The sequence below is a fragment of the Neofelis nebulosa genome, chromosome 5 (genome assembly GCF_028018385.1).
Source record: "Neofelis nebulosa isolate mNeoNeb1 chromosome 5, mNeoNeb1.pri, whole genome shotgun sequence".
NCBI classification, from domain to species: Eukaryota; Metazoa; Chordata; class Mammalia; order Carnivora; family Felidae; genus Neofelis; species Neofelis nebulosa.
Genome location: NC_080786.1, coordinates 96,091,872 through 96,104,039, shown reverse-complemented (window position 1 = coordinate 96,104,039; position 12,168 = coordinate 96,091,872). Strand labels below are relative to the sequence as shown.

Below are 12,168 nucleotides of genomic sequence, written 5' to 3'. Positions count from 1 at the left end.
AATAATAATAATAATGATACTTGTTGACTAAACAGTTGAATTCCTTCAGCTGCTTAAATTTGTAGATAAGGAAAGTGAAACCTAGAGAGACTAAGTCGCTTCAAGGTCAGAGTAACTTAGTGGCATGAAATTCCATTAAGTTGAAGGTAAATAGACTCACAATGAGTGACAGAGGGTTCCATGGAAACATAAAGAAGGAAAAGATCATAATGGTCTGAGTGCAGTAGGAAGTCTTCATTAACAAAGACACTGGGAGAGACATCAAGAGGGTAAATTAAGAAGGCATATTAGATGACTGTATATACTTGAAGGTTCATTATGGGAAATGAAAAATCAGGGTTGGAAGGAATAATCCTGACAGATGTTAGAATTTTCTTTTCTTTCCCTTCCTTTTCTTTTCTTTTTTTTACTTCATTTGGAGAACCTTGCATTCCTATAAGCAAGGTAAGTTGGATATTTTCTGTCAGTAAACAGTTAAATCATTAATGGCATAAAGGCTAACCCCATCTCCATTCTAAGCAAAAAGCATTAAAATTAGCAAAACTTTAACAGTGATTTTCTAGAGTTAATTTTATATTCCTCTTTCATTTTCCAAGTTAGTCTCTGGTTTTAATGAATTTGATACATCATTGCTCAGGGAATGATTGAATAGATCACACTCATACAATTGATATTCAGAAATGTCAATAAACAGAGATAAAGAAAATATTTTAGCTAAGCAAAATAGTAAATAATAGGAAATGACAGATTCCAGAAAGAACAGGACAAGAAAGAGAAGATATGTGTAGCGAACATTTGACTCATGATAACAGTGAAATGAGAACCTGACCATTCAGATATTTCTCTACTTAAAGAAAAAAAAAATATATATATATATGTATTCATTTATTTATTATTTCAGTACATACAGATCTAGCCCAGATTTAAGGCTCTGAAAATTCTGGAGTAGGCATCATTTTTTTTTTTTTTTTTTTAACTACAACTGACTTAGGACCCATGTTGATTAACACTATCTGCTCTGACAGAGATACAGAAAGATCTGAAAAAAAGTAGAATGCATTCCCTCCAATATCAAAGCAAACCATTATATTCTGCACCAAGGTCCCAAATTAATTTTCTTTGCCCAAATGCCTCTGTGGTAAAGGTAGAGAATACACTTCCTTATTTGATACATAGTTACTCAGTGCTTGACATTTGATACTGAGTATTATGGATCCATAGTCATTAAAAGTACTACCTTAGGGGCGCCTGGGTGGCTTGGTCGGTTAAGCATCTGACTTCAGCTCAGGTCATGATCTCACAGTCCGTGAGTTCGAGCCCCGTGTCGGGCTCTGTGCTGACAGCTCAGATCCTGGAGCCTGTTTCGCATTCTGTGTCTGCCTCTCTCTCTGCCCCTCCCCTGTTCATGCTCTGTCTCTCTCTGTCTCAAAAATAAATAAACGTTAAAAAAAAATAAAGTACTACCTTATATGCTAAAATTTATGAGATACTTATTAACAGCATTATCAAGTCCAAAAGGAATAAGACATACCACTTTTGCTGCTGGCTCATCTCTCCCTCCTTATTCACAGCTTAAAAAAATATTTATTATTATTATTATTATTATTATTATTATTATTATTATTTTGGTTACTACTAAGTTAATACATGTTGGTCAAACAACAAGCCAGAGATTATAAAAAAGGAAAATAAAATTCTCCCCCTTTAGACTCCCCTTTTCTACTTCCAAAATAAAACCCCTGCTTCAGTTTTGTTTTCTTCTAGTATTTCTAGTATTTTTTATACAAATGGAATCAATTACTTCATTTACTTGTCAATATATTATGATCACCTTTTTATATTAGTATATGTAGCATTCCTTCATTCCAGCACATGAATGTAACAGTGTAACCAGTTTCTATACGTATTTAGATCACCAGCTTTATTGCTATTAAAAATAATCTTGCACTGCGCCTGGGTGGCTCAGTCAGTTAAGTGTCCAACTCTTGGTTTCCACCCAGGTCATGATCTCATGGTTTGTGAATTCCAGCCCCACATCAGGCTCAGCGCTGGTGGTGTGGAGCCTGCTTTGGGTTCTGTCTCTCTCCCTCTCTCTCTGCTCCTTCAACACCCCCCTCAATCAAAATAAATTAATGAATTAAAAAAAAACCATTTTGCAATGACAATCATTGTACTCAACTTTGTTCACAGGTACAAGTAAATCTATGGGAGAAAAATCTTAGAGATGGGACTGCTGGCTCATTGAGTATGTAGGCCTGATATTTTGCTAGATATGGCCAATTTTTTTTCAAAAATATGTGCCAATTTATATTCTCATCACAGGAATATGTTAGTGCACACTTCCCAATTCCCCTACCCATTTGGGATATTACAGAAAATTTTAATCTTGCCTATCTTATGGATATATAATTGTCTAAATTTGTATTTATTTGATTATAAATTGAGATGACCTAAGATTTATTTATACTTCTTTTCTAGTGTGACTCCTGTTCATGACTGTTTTTTTTGCTGTCCTTTTGATTTCTTTTTTAATTTTAGGAACTCTGTATTATAGATATTAGCTCTTTGTCTTATTTTCTCTATGATAAACCATTCTCAAGTTTATCACTTACCTTTGTCTTTTGACTTTTTTTTTTTTTTTTGGGTAGACAGTGGTAATGTTTCCTTTGAAAGCAGTAATGAGAATGCCTTATATGTTTTACCATTAATCATGGATCCTGGTTTTGAATATACAAAATGTATTCACGTCATGCCAGGAATGTCTCCATATTTTCAATTGAGGCAAAGGCATTATAAACTGTTTTAAAGTTTGAAGTGGAGGTTGAAAATGTTCTTTCCATTTTCTTTTGGCCTTTATCAAGATAAACATTTTCTTTTGTTAAGTTTTTCATAAACTTGAAATATTTTAATAGATTTCTCATTATTGAACCATCCTTGCATTTCTGATTCTAACTAATCTGATAACATTGATTCAGCTTCTAAATCTTGTAGCTGTCCAGGGGACAGGTTAAAAATTTAATTCAGAGGTATGCCTAGGTGGCTCAGTTAAGTGTCCCGCTCTTTATATCAGCTCAGTTCTTGTTCTCAGGGTCGTGAGTTCAAACCCCACATTCAAGCTCCATGCCCAGCACGGAGCCTAGTTAAAAAGAAAAAATTATTCAGAGTCAATGACACCTTCCTGTTATGTTCATATTCCTCTAGGAAATGCTATGCTTTTCTTGTAAGATGCTGTACTGGGTGGGTAATCAATTTAGCCTTCCCATCCCAGGCAGCTGGCTAGCAATCAGTTAATCCCAAATTTGCCATCCTTGCATTTTTGAAATTGACTCCACTTGATCATAGTATAATATTATATTAATTTCTCCTGAAATCATTTTGGTAATATTTTCTTCATGATGTTTGTGTCAATATTCATATGATAAAACAATCTTTTCTTTCTTTTTTTAAGGGCTATGTTCAGACTTGTTTTTAAGAAGGAAATAAGTGGTTTCCTTCTTGTATATAGTATTAAAAGTGTCTTCATTGAAGACTTGGAAAAAAAAAAGTACCTCAGCAAGTTTTTGGGCCTGCCTCCTTCATGATATTTGCCTGTTTGATAACTTTCTCAAAGTTTATTCTTCATAATCTACCTGATTAGATAATATGTATATATACCTATTTAAATTTAGATAATTTCTAATCTGAAAAAAATTGTTTCCTTTCATTTATGTTTTCAGAGTATTTTTGAAAGAAGTTTAGAAAATATTTATTATTCTTTTAACTTTCTTTTTTCCAAGGTTTATTTCATCTGTCCTTGTTTCTGATTTTGTGCTTTCTTTGCTATAATGATATCTTTACTTCTTTTTTTTTTTTTTTTTAAATCAGCACCAGGGGGCGCCTGGGTGTCTCAGTCAGTTGAGAGTCTGACTTTGGCTCAGGTCATGATCTCATGGTTCGTGGGTTCAAGCCCTGCGTCGGGCTCTGTGCTGACAGCTCAGAGCCTGGAGCCTGCTTCTGAGTCTGTGTCTCCCTCTCTCTCTGACCCTACCCTGCTCACACTCTGTCTCTCTCTGTCTCTCAAAAATAAATAAATGTAAAAAAAATAAAATTAAAATAAATCAGCACCGGGGCACCTGGGTAGCTCAGTCAGTTGGGTGTCCAACTTCAGCTCAGGTCATGATCTCATGGTTTGTGGGTTTGAACCCCATGTCAGGCTCTGTGCTGACTACTCAGAGCCTGGAGCCTGCTTTGGATTCTGTGTCTCCCTTTCTCTCTGCCCATCTCTCTCTCCCTTCTCTCTCTCTCAAAAGTAAATACACATTAATTTTTTTTTAATAAAAATAAAAAATAAATAAATCAGCACCTAGATTTGTCATTCATTTTTAATTAGTCAATTTTAAAGTTTTAATTTCTTTAGATTTTTCTGTTTCTCTTTTTCTATATTTTCAGTTGAATACTTCTCAAGTATTGTTGTTTAGTAATGTAATAGTTTTAGGCTATGCATTTTCCTTCAAACGCATCTTTAATATAAATTATAAACATTTTAATGTAATCACTATTTTTTAGGCATTCTATACTTCCATTTTGTTTTAGATATAAGTTGTTCAAAATATATGTTTTGCTGATTTTATTTAATTCCCATGTCATTGGGTATTCCAGATTGTATTTTTTGCCAATGGTTTCTAAAAATAATCATAGCTTAGCTAAAAAAAAAAAAAAAAAAAAAAAAAATCTGTGTTATTTTTTTTTTTTTTGGTTTCAAATTCATTGAGGATTTTCTTTGAAGCTAACACAGGGTCTATTTTTTTAAATATTGTATACATGATTAAAAATAAGTTCTGTTCTCTGTTTCCAGGGACTTCAGTTTGATATATACCTATCAGAGCAAATGTATTAATTATATTATTCAAATTCTCTAGGACTTGATTATAATTATGATTTATTAGAAGTGAATAACAAAATCTGATCAAAGACATAATTGAGAGGATTGTGACTTAAAAAAATAAATATAGCATGTAGCGCTACATTATTTGATTTGATTTGATTTTGATTTTAGAGTGAGAGTGTGTAAGCAGAGGAAAGGGGCAGAGGGGGAGCATCAGCATGGAGCCTGATGTGAGATTCGATGCCAAGAAGCTGGGATGACTTGAGCCAAAATAGTTGGATGCTCAACCAACTAAGCCACCCAGACACCCCAAACACTACATTTTTATAAAAGGGACAACGTACATATGTATTCAAATTATGTGTCTTCTAAAATCCGAGCTGTCTAAAGGTTTGTCACTTATATGTGTATACTGAAAGACCATAGTGGCATATTTTTAGCTTTTTTTTTTTTTCAGGTTTCTTGATACTTTGTCAAAGACAAACCCAGAAACAGTCACCTCAGGAAGCATCTACAGGTTGTAACTAATAACCCTCAATTCAAAGAAGAAAAAGCCAGGTCAGCCACTTTCGTCAGTCAGCTCTTGATGCTCTCTGTTAGAAGCAGGGTTTGCTAAGCATGGCCTTTTTTCTACTGGTTTGCCTGAGGATAATCTGATCATTACAATCTTAGCAAATAACCCATTACTCTAAATTTTTAAAGCATGACCTTGCTTCTGAAATCCCCACAAAGAAAAAAAAAAAGGAGTTCAAATATAGGTTCAATACTTTCCTCTAATATTTATTTTATTTTGTTTTTTGACATAGTTAACTTAGATAAAGATAGATGATATAAGCGAAATGTGAACATGTAGTTTCATTAAAGTATCATAACTGTCTGTAATGGAGAACTACTCTCCAGATGTAGAGATGGAAACATGATGATCACACAGACAGCTCATTTCCATCAATAAAAGTACAGCTTTCTCTCTAGGTCCTTTTGTGTGGATGTGTGTCTCAAATCTTTTCAAAAACTGCCAGCATGTTCTTTGATAAAGGATTACAAAGTGGGGCTGAAAAAAATGACATGGATCCTGAAATGACAGATGTCTAGGAGTGAACCACACATCAAGGAAGATAGAGTTCCATTTCTTTTTCTTGTAAAACAAAAAAATTTTCTCTTTTGATGAAGGTTCAAATGTAGCTACTTTGTTGTAGTAAACAATATCTTATTATTATGGCCAGAAGAGGGGCTCACAACTTAAAGGACACGTTTCTTCAAAGCATCATGGAAACTATTTAGAATGGCACTGTTTTTGGCATTACTGTGTTCACCATATCACCCATGCCACCTATTGAGTACTACTCCTATGTTGCCTTTGCTAGAACATGGCATATCAAAGCTGGAAGTTCTGGAATGTTGCTGCAGACAGTGTTTCTCAAAATGCTCTCCTCTACCATCTGAATCTGAATCACCTTTGCGGCACATCTCTACTGAATTGCAGTTTCTGGAGTGGTTGGCTCACGAAGCAGATTTTAAGCAAACCATCTAGGTGATTCTTAGGCATATGGAAAATTTTACAGCCTTTACAGATTGTCTTATCAAACTTGCCCTGACTTACATATGATGACTCTGTTACAAATAAATTAAAGTCTTTGAAAGAAAGTACTAGAATGGCCTCGGGCTTTAGTTAAGTATGCTTATATGTGGTAACCAGTAGCCATAAACCTAAAATCATTAACTACATTTCAGGGAATGTGCTGCACAGAAAAGCTTTTATTAAATATCTTGTCCCTGCTAAAGTCTCTCAAAGCAAGGTTTTTACAAGGCTTCAGATACCCTGGTTCTGTTCTAGGCACTTGAAATACAAATATTCCAAGATTCCTGCTCTCATAAAACATATAATCTATCTTAGGTTACACTTGCAATTACCATATCTCCCAAAATTATATGTGAAATATTATGCATATGCACTTTTATGAGAGATAAGAGTTGGCCCAAAGATTTTAACAGAACAAAGTGGGATCAGTTGGCCTCCAGAATACATGGAGCCCTTCCTGCCCTTCTAGATTGTCTCTGGGATACAAGAGTTAGAGTTCTGTGGTCTGGTTGTCATCTAGGAAGGCATCAGTGGACATTTCTGTGTCTCCTTAAAACTCAGAGGAAGGTTCAGCTCTTCTTTCTTCTGAGTTTTGCTGCTTTTTCTAAACTGGGATTCAGGAGAATTAATGTAGGTATTCTAACACAAGGGGATTTACACACACAGACACACACAGACACACACACACACACACACACACACACACACAAATGTGGGTCATATCCTCCCATCTTCTAGTTACTGCAACTGAAAAAGTCCTCTGAATCCTAAATTAGAGGAATCCTAAATGATAATGACCTGCATATACTTATATGGAACATGGTTGAGTGGAAGACTATGGTCCTGGGTCTGATGATAAGGATAAACATGGCCAGGCTGACACAGTTGAATATCCACACATTTCTTTCTTTTTTTTTTTTTTAATGGTTTTTTATTTCTAAAATTTTTTAATATAATTTATTGTCAAGTTGGCTAACATACAGCATATGCAGTGTGCTCTTGGTTTTGGGGGTAGATTCCCGTGATTCATTTCTTACATACAACACCCAGTGCTGATCCCAACAAGTGCCCTCCTCAATGCCAATCACCCATTTCCCCTCTCCTCCACCCCCCCCATAAACCCTCAGATTGTTCTTTGTATTTAAGAGTCTCTTATGGTTTGCTTCCCTCTCTGTTTATAACTATTTCCCCCCCCTTCTGTTTCAACCATGGTCTTCTGTTAAGTTTCTCAAGTTCCACATGTCAGTGTAAACATATGATATCTTTCTCTGACTGACTTATTTCACTTAGCATAAAACCCTCCAGTTCCATTTCTTGCCTTCTTACATTTTATTGGTCTTCCACAACAGGTCAGTTTAAGAGATGTGACAATGCTTGGAGTTGGTGTTAGCTGTAGTACATTGAATAATGGCCACCCAAAGATATCAAGCCCTAATCCCTGCAATTTGTAAATTTTCTTATTTGGAAAAAAAAATTATTTGCAGATGTAATTAAGGATTTTGACATGAGTAGATTGCCTTGGATTATCTGGGTAGGGCCTAGATGCCATCACAAAAGTCCTGGTAAGAGAAGGCAAGCAGATACAACACAGACACACAGAGGACAAGGCAATGTAAAAATAGTGGCAGAGATGGTAGTGATACAACCACAAGCCAAGAATTCTGGAGCAGCTACCAGAAGCCAAAGAGGTAAGGAAAGATTTTCTCCTAGACTTCCTAAAGGAAGCATAGCCTTTATTGGATTTTGGACTTCTGGCCTCCAGAAAGCTTAAATATCTTTTGCTTTAAGCCACCAGATTTGTGGTAATTTGTTATAGAAGTCTCAGGAAACTAATACAGTTGCCATACCCCATATCATGTGCCTACTAAGATGTACTAATACTCTAGGTATTATCCTGGGGCTGGATCTCAATGGAGAGGTCATTTTCAATGTTTCTTTATTTGTTCAAGTTTCTTTACAATAAGGCTTTATTACCTGAGTGATGATATTTTTCTGTTCCTTAGAACATGAAATAATCTAAGACACTCTATCTTTGAGCCTCTGTTTTCTGCTCTTCAGCAACTTCTTTGGTTGTCTCTTTCATCATTTAGCTAGTGTGTGCTTGAAGAATGCAAACTACACTTATTAAAGATTCAATACTTAATCAAAATCAGTAAGATTTAAAAATAAAACAGGAATAAAATGTTTTCAAATGCTAAATAATGGGAATTAAAAAAAATAAATTCTGTTTCAATTTATGTGTGCCACTGTGGTGCCTGGGTGGCTCAGTTGGTTGAGCAACCAACTTTGGCTCAGGTCATGATCTTGTGGTTTCTGGGTTCAAGCCCTGTATGGAGCTCGCTGTTGTCAGTGTAGAACCCTCTTTAGATCCGCTGTCCTACTTTCTGTGTCCCTCCCCCATTTGCAAGTGCACACTCTCTCAATAATAAACATTTTAAAAAATAATAAAAAATAAAGAAGCTTCAAAATAAACTTCAACTTATGTGGGTCACTATTTCCCTCCAAAAAGTTCATATGCCATTAAAAAGTATGGCATAAAATTACAGAATTTAGACATGTGTGTTAAATTAAATATGAATATAATTTATTTGTATTTCCTCCCATCAAAAGGTAAAATCTATTTCCAACTCCTTGAATTTGGACTAACTTATGACTTACTCTGACCAAAAGAAAATCCATTGCTCAAAAATTGAGGTACATTGACATATAACATTATATTAATTTTAGGTGTATAACATAATAATCCAATATTTGTATATATTGTGAACTGATCCCCATAATAAGTCTAGTTAACATTCATCACCGTACATAGTTACAGGGTTTTTTCTTGTGAGGAGAACTTGTAAGATCTACTCTCTTAAGCAATTTTTAGACATGCAATACAGGATTATTAACTATAGTTACCATGCTGTACATTGTATTTCCAGGGCTTATTTATTTCACTAGAAATAAAGGACATGAGTTCCAGAGTCTGGGCCGCAAGACACCTTATAGATTTTTCCTGTGCTTTCCTGGGGCACTGCTCTGAGACTGGCATGTAAAAAAGTAGGCCTAGCCTACTGGTGGATGAGAGTCCCTACGAAGAGAATTTAGTATCCCTCCTCTCGAACTAATTGCCAAACAGGTCAATAAATCCATGGTGTATCTTCCAATACAGAAGGCTCTCAAGCTGAATGCAGCCATATAAGTGAGCCTGGGTGAGCCAGCAAAAGAATCATCTAACCATCCCACAGAACTATGAAACATAAATATTTTTTTTAAGCCACTTTTTTAAGCCACTAAATGTCGGGATGTGTTGTTATGCAGCAAATGATAACTAATACAACATCCAATGAATATTTTCCTTCACAGAAACTTCTCTGTGGGAACTGTAATCAAATCCTATTAAGAAGTCATATCCATTGTTATGGAATGAATTGTGTTCCTCCCACCCCAAATTCATAGGTTGAAGTTCTATCCCCAGTACCTCAGAATGTAACTGTGTTCAGAGCTAGAGTCTTTAAAGAGGTAATTAAGTTAAAATGGTGTCATTAAAGGAAGCACTAATCCAATGTGACTAATGTCCTGATAAGAAGAGGAAATTTAGATGCAGACATGTATAGAGGGAAGACTATGTAAAGACACAGGGAGAAAACAGCCATCATTGTTGAGGATAGAAGCCTGGAATAGATCTTTTTCTCATGTCCCTCAGAAGAAAACAACCCTGCCAGTGAGAACCTTGATCTAGGACTTCCAGCCCAAAAACCATGAGGAAATACATTTTTGTTGTTTAAGCCATCCAATCTGTGGTATTTTGTTATGGCAGTCCTAGAAAACTAATATAGCTACCCATGTCCCCTCACTCAGGCACACATAAATGCCATCTTCATTGCTCCTTAAAAATATGAAAAAACCCAGTAAAGTAAAAATGGTTTTTCCAAACTTTAATATCCACCTTTTTAATAGACTTGGCTTACTCTCAAAGAATACAGATTTGCTTTTCTTAGGACAATTGAAATAACATGCAAGAGACTCTAGAAGCAATTTCCAAGAGAAGAGCTCCCTAAATATTTTGAACAATGACAGCATAATGAGAAAATATATTGCTTCCTTGGGTTAGTACATTGAAGAGAAAAACCCTAATTTTTTTTTCAAACAAAAATTACTGTTCTTTTATAGTCACATTTTTAAATGCATTTTACCACGTTCCTCATCTTTATGGCACATATTTGGGTGATAGCTCTAGTCTATGTAAACATCTACATTAAACAGGGAAATAGCATGGTATTAGAGTTAAATACTCAATGACAACAATGCCTCAGATCCATTTTAGGAGTCCATTTAATCTAAAAAGTTCTTCCTTCCCAACCATATGCACCCACCCTTCTCCTACTCTGGCTGTATTAGGTAAGTTGGAAAAAAAAAAACTTTAATAGCAAGGAAGATAATGAAAAAAAAAAAGAATTTTATTACCTGAATTGAAAAAGGAAGACTGCCAGTTAGACAAAAACCCTAATAAAGGAAGGATTAATTTCTGCATTCTCAGGTGGTTTCCATCTCATTGCTTCCCTTGCTGTCTCTCACAAGATATATAAGAAAATGAAAGAGGGCTGCAGATTTAATAACTGTTGTTTGTTAAAGCATAGAGATACAGTTCCCTGCCACTTCTTTCTCCAATTAAATCTTAGGTAAATTACTCTCCCATTTTGTATAAATCTACAGTGATGTCAGTCATATTAAAGAATAAAAAAAATACAACTTTCTCTAGTTTTCCAGTTGGTAGTGTACTGTTTAACACACCCATTTGTATCTTCTTTCTCTCGACTGTGTTTATTGTACTATAAAAATCAGAGCTACTCCTTTCTAAGACAATAGCCTGGAAGGCTCAAATAATATTAGCTCCAGGCAAAATTATAATAGTCATTCTTTGGTCCACTCAGCCAAACACAAATCAACAAGTCTTTCTTGAACTTAGAAGTGTCTTTCTTAAATGCCCAGGTTAATATCTAATTGTCTCTACATGGTAGAAAACCGCAAGGTTGTCATGACAACTGGGTGGAAAGTTTAGCTAGAATAATGTTTTCTTTGAAAAGAATGAAGCAATTTCAAGCTTTTTAGTGCTATCTGGAATTATAAAAATTGCTTTATATCCCCATTTTTAGATTACAGGAGGTGATTGATCATTTTTTTTTTTTAACTGGCTTACGGATTCTTTTAACACCAATTTTGAAAAAATGTTTTTTTCTTTTCTTCCCCCTTACCCCTCCTCCTCCCCCCGCCCCTTTGTGTAGCAGAATTATACAATTGTGAATGAAGAAAATAGTTCTCCTGTTCATTAGTTCACTGGACCTACAGCATGTGAATAAAATGATCATTTAGCTACAACTCATTTGATTGGTATATTGCAAAGGTCTCCTAGAAATAAATCTATGGTTGCCAAATGAAGAGAAACAGAACTTTTGCTTTTCTCCTTTGCAAGATAGTAAATGAGATGTAGATCTTAAAATTTTCAAATGGATGCCCACTAACAAGACATGGAATAGCTCTGGTCTTTGGAAAGGAACACACACAGTTCTATTTTCCTTTTCTCTTTTAAATAAAATTTCTCTTTCCTTTTTTTCTTAGGAATCCCTTTAATTATAGTTTTTCACAATTGTGTAATTATTTCTAGAGTGTATGCCTTTGGTTATTAATGAACTGAGTGCTTTAGATAAAGCAATTGATATTTCTATAATGCTGGTGGTGC

At 35.0% G+C, this 12,168-nt stretch overlaps 1 long non-coding RNA gene across 1 annotated transcript; it reads left to right on the top strand.

Moving 5' to 3' along the window:
- Positions 1-233: 233 nt before the first annotated feature.
- On the top strand, positions 234-6,468 carry LOC131511402 (uncharacterized). The gene is made up of 4 exons (XR_009261508.1): positions 234-444; positions 2,191-2,245; positions 5,322-5,422; positions 6,229-6,468. It is a non-coding gene; the product is annotated as an uncharacterized LOC131511402 (long non-coding RNA).
- Positions 6,469-12,168: the final 5,700 nt, after the last annotated feature.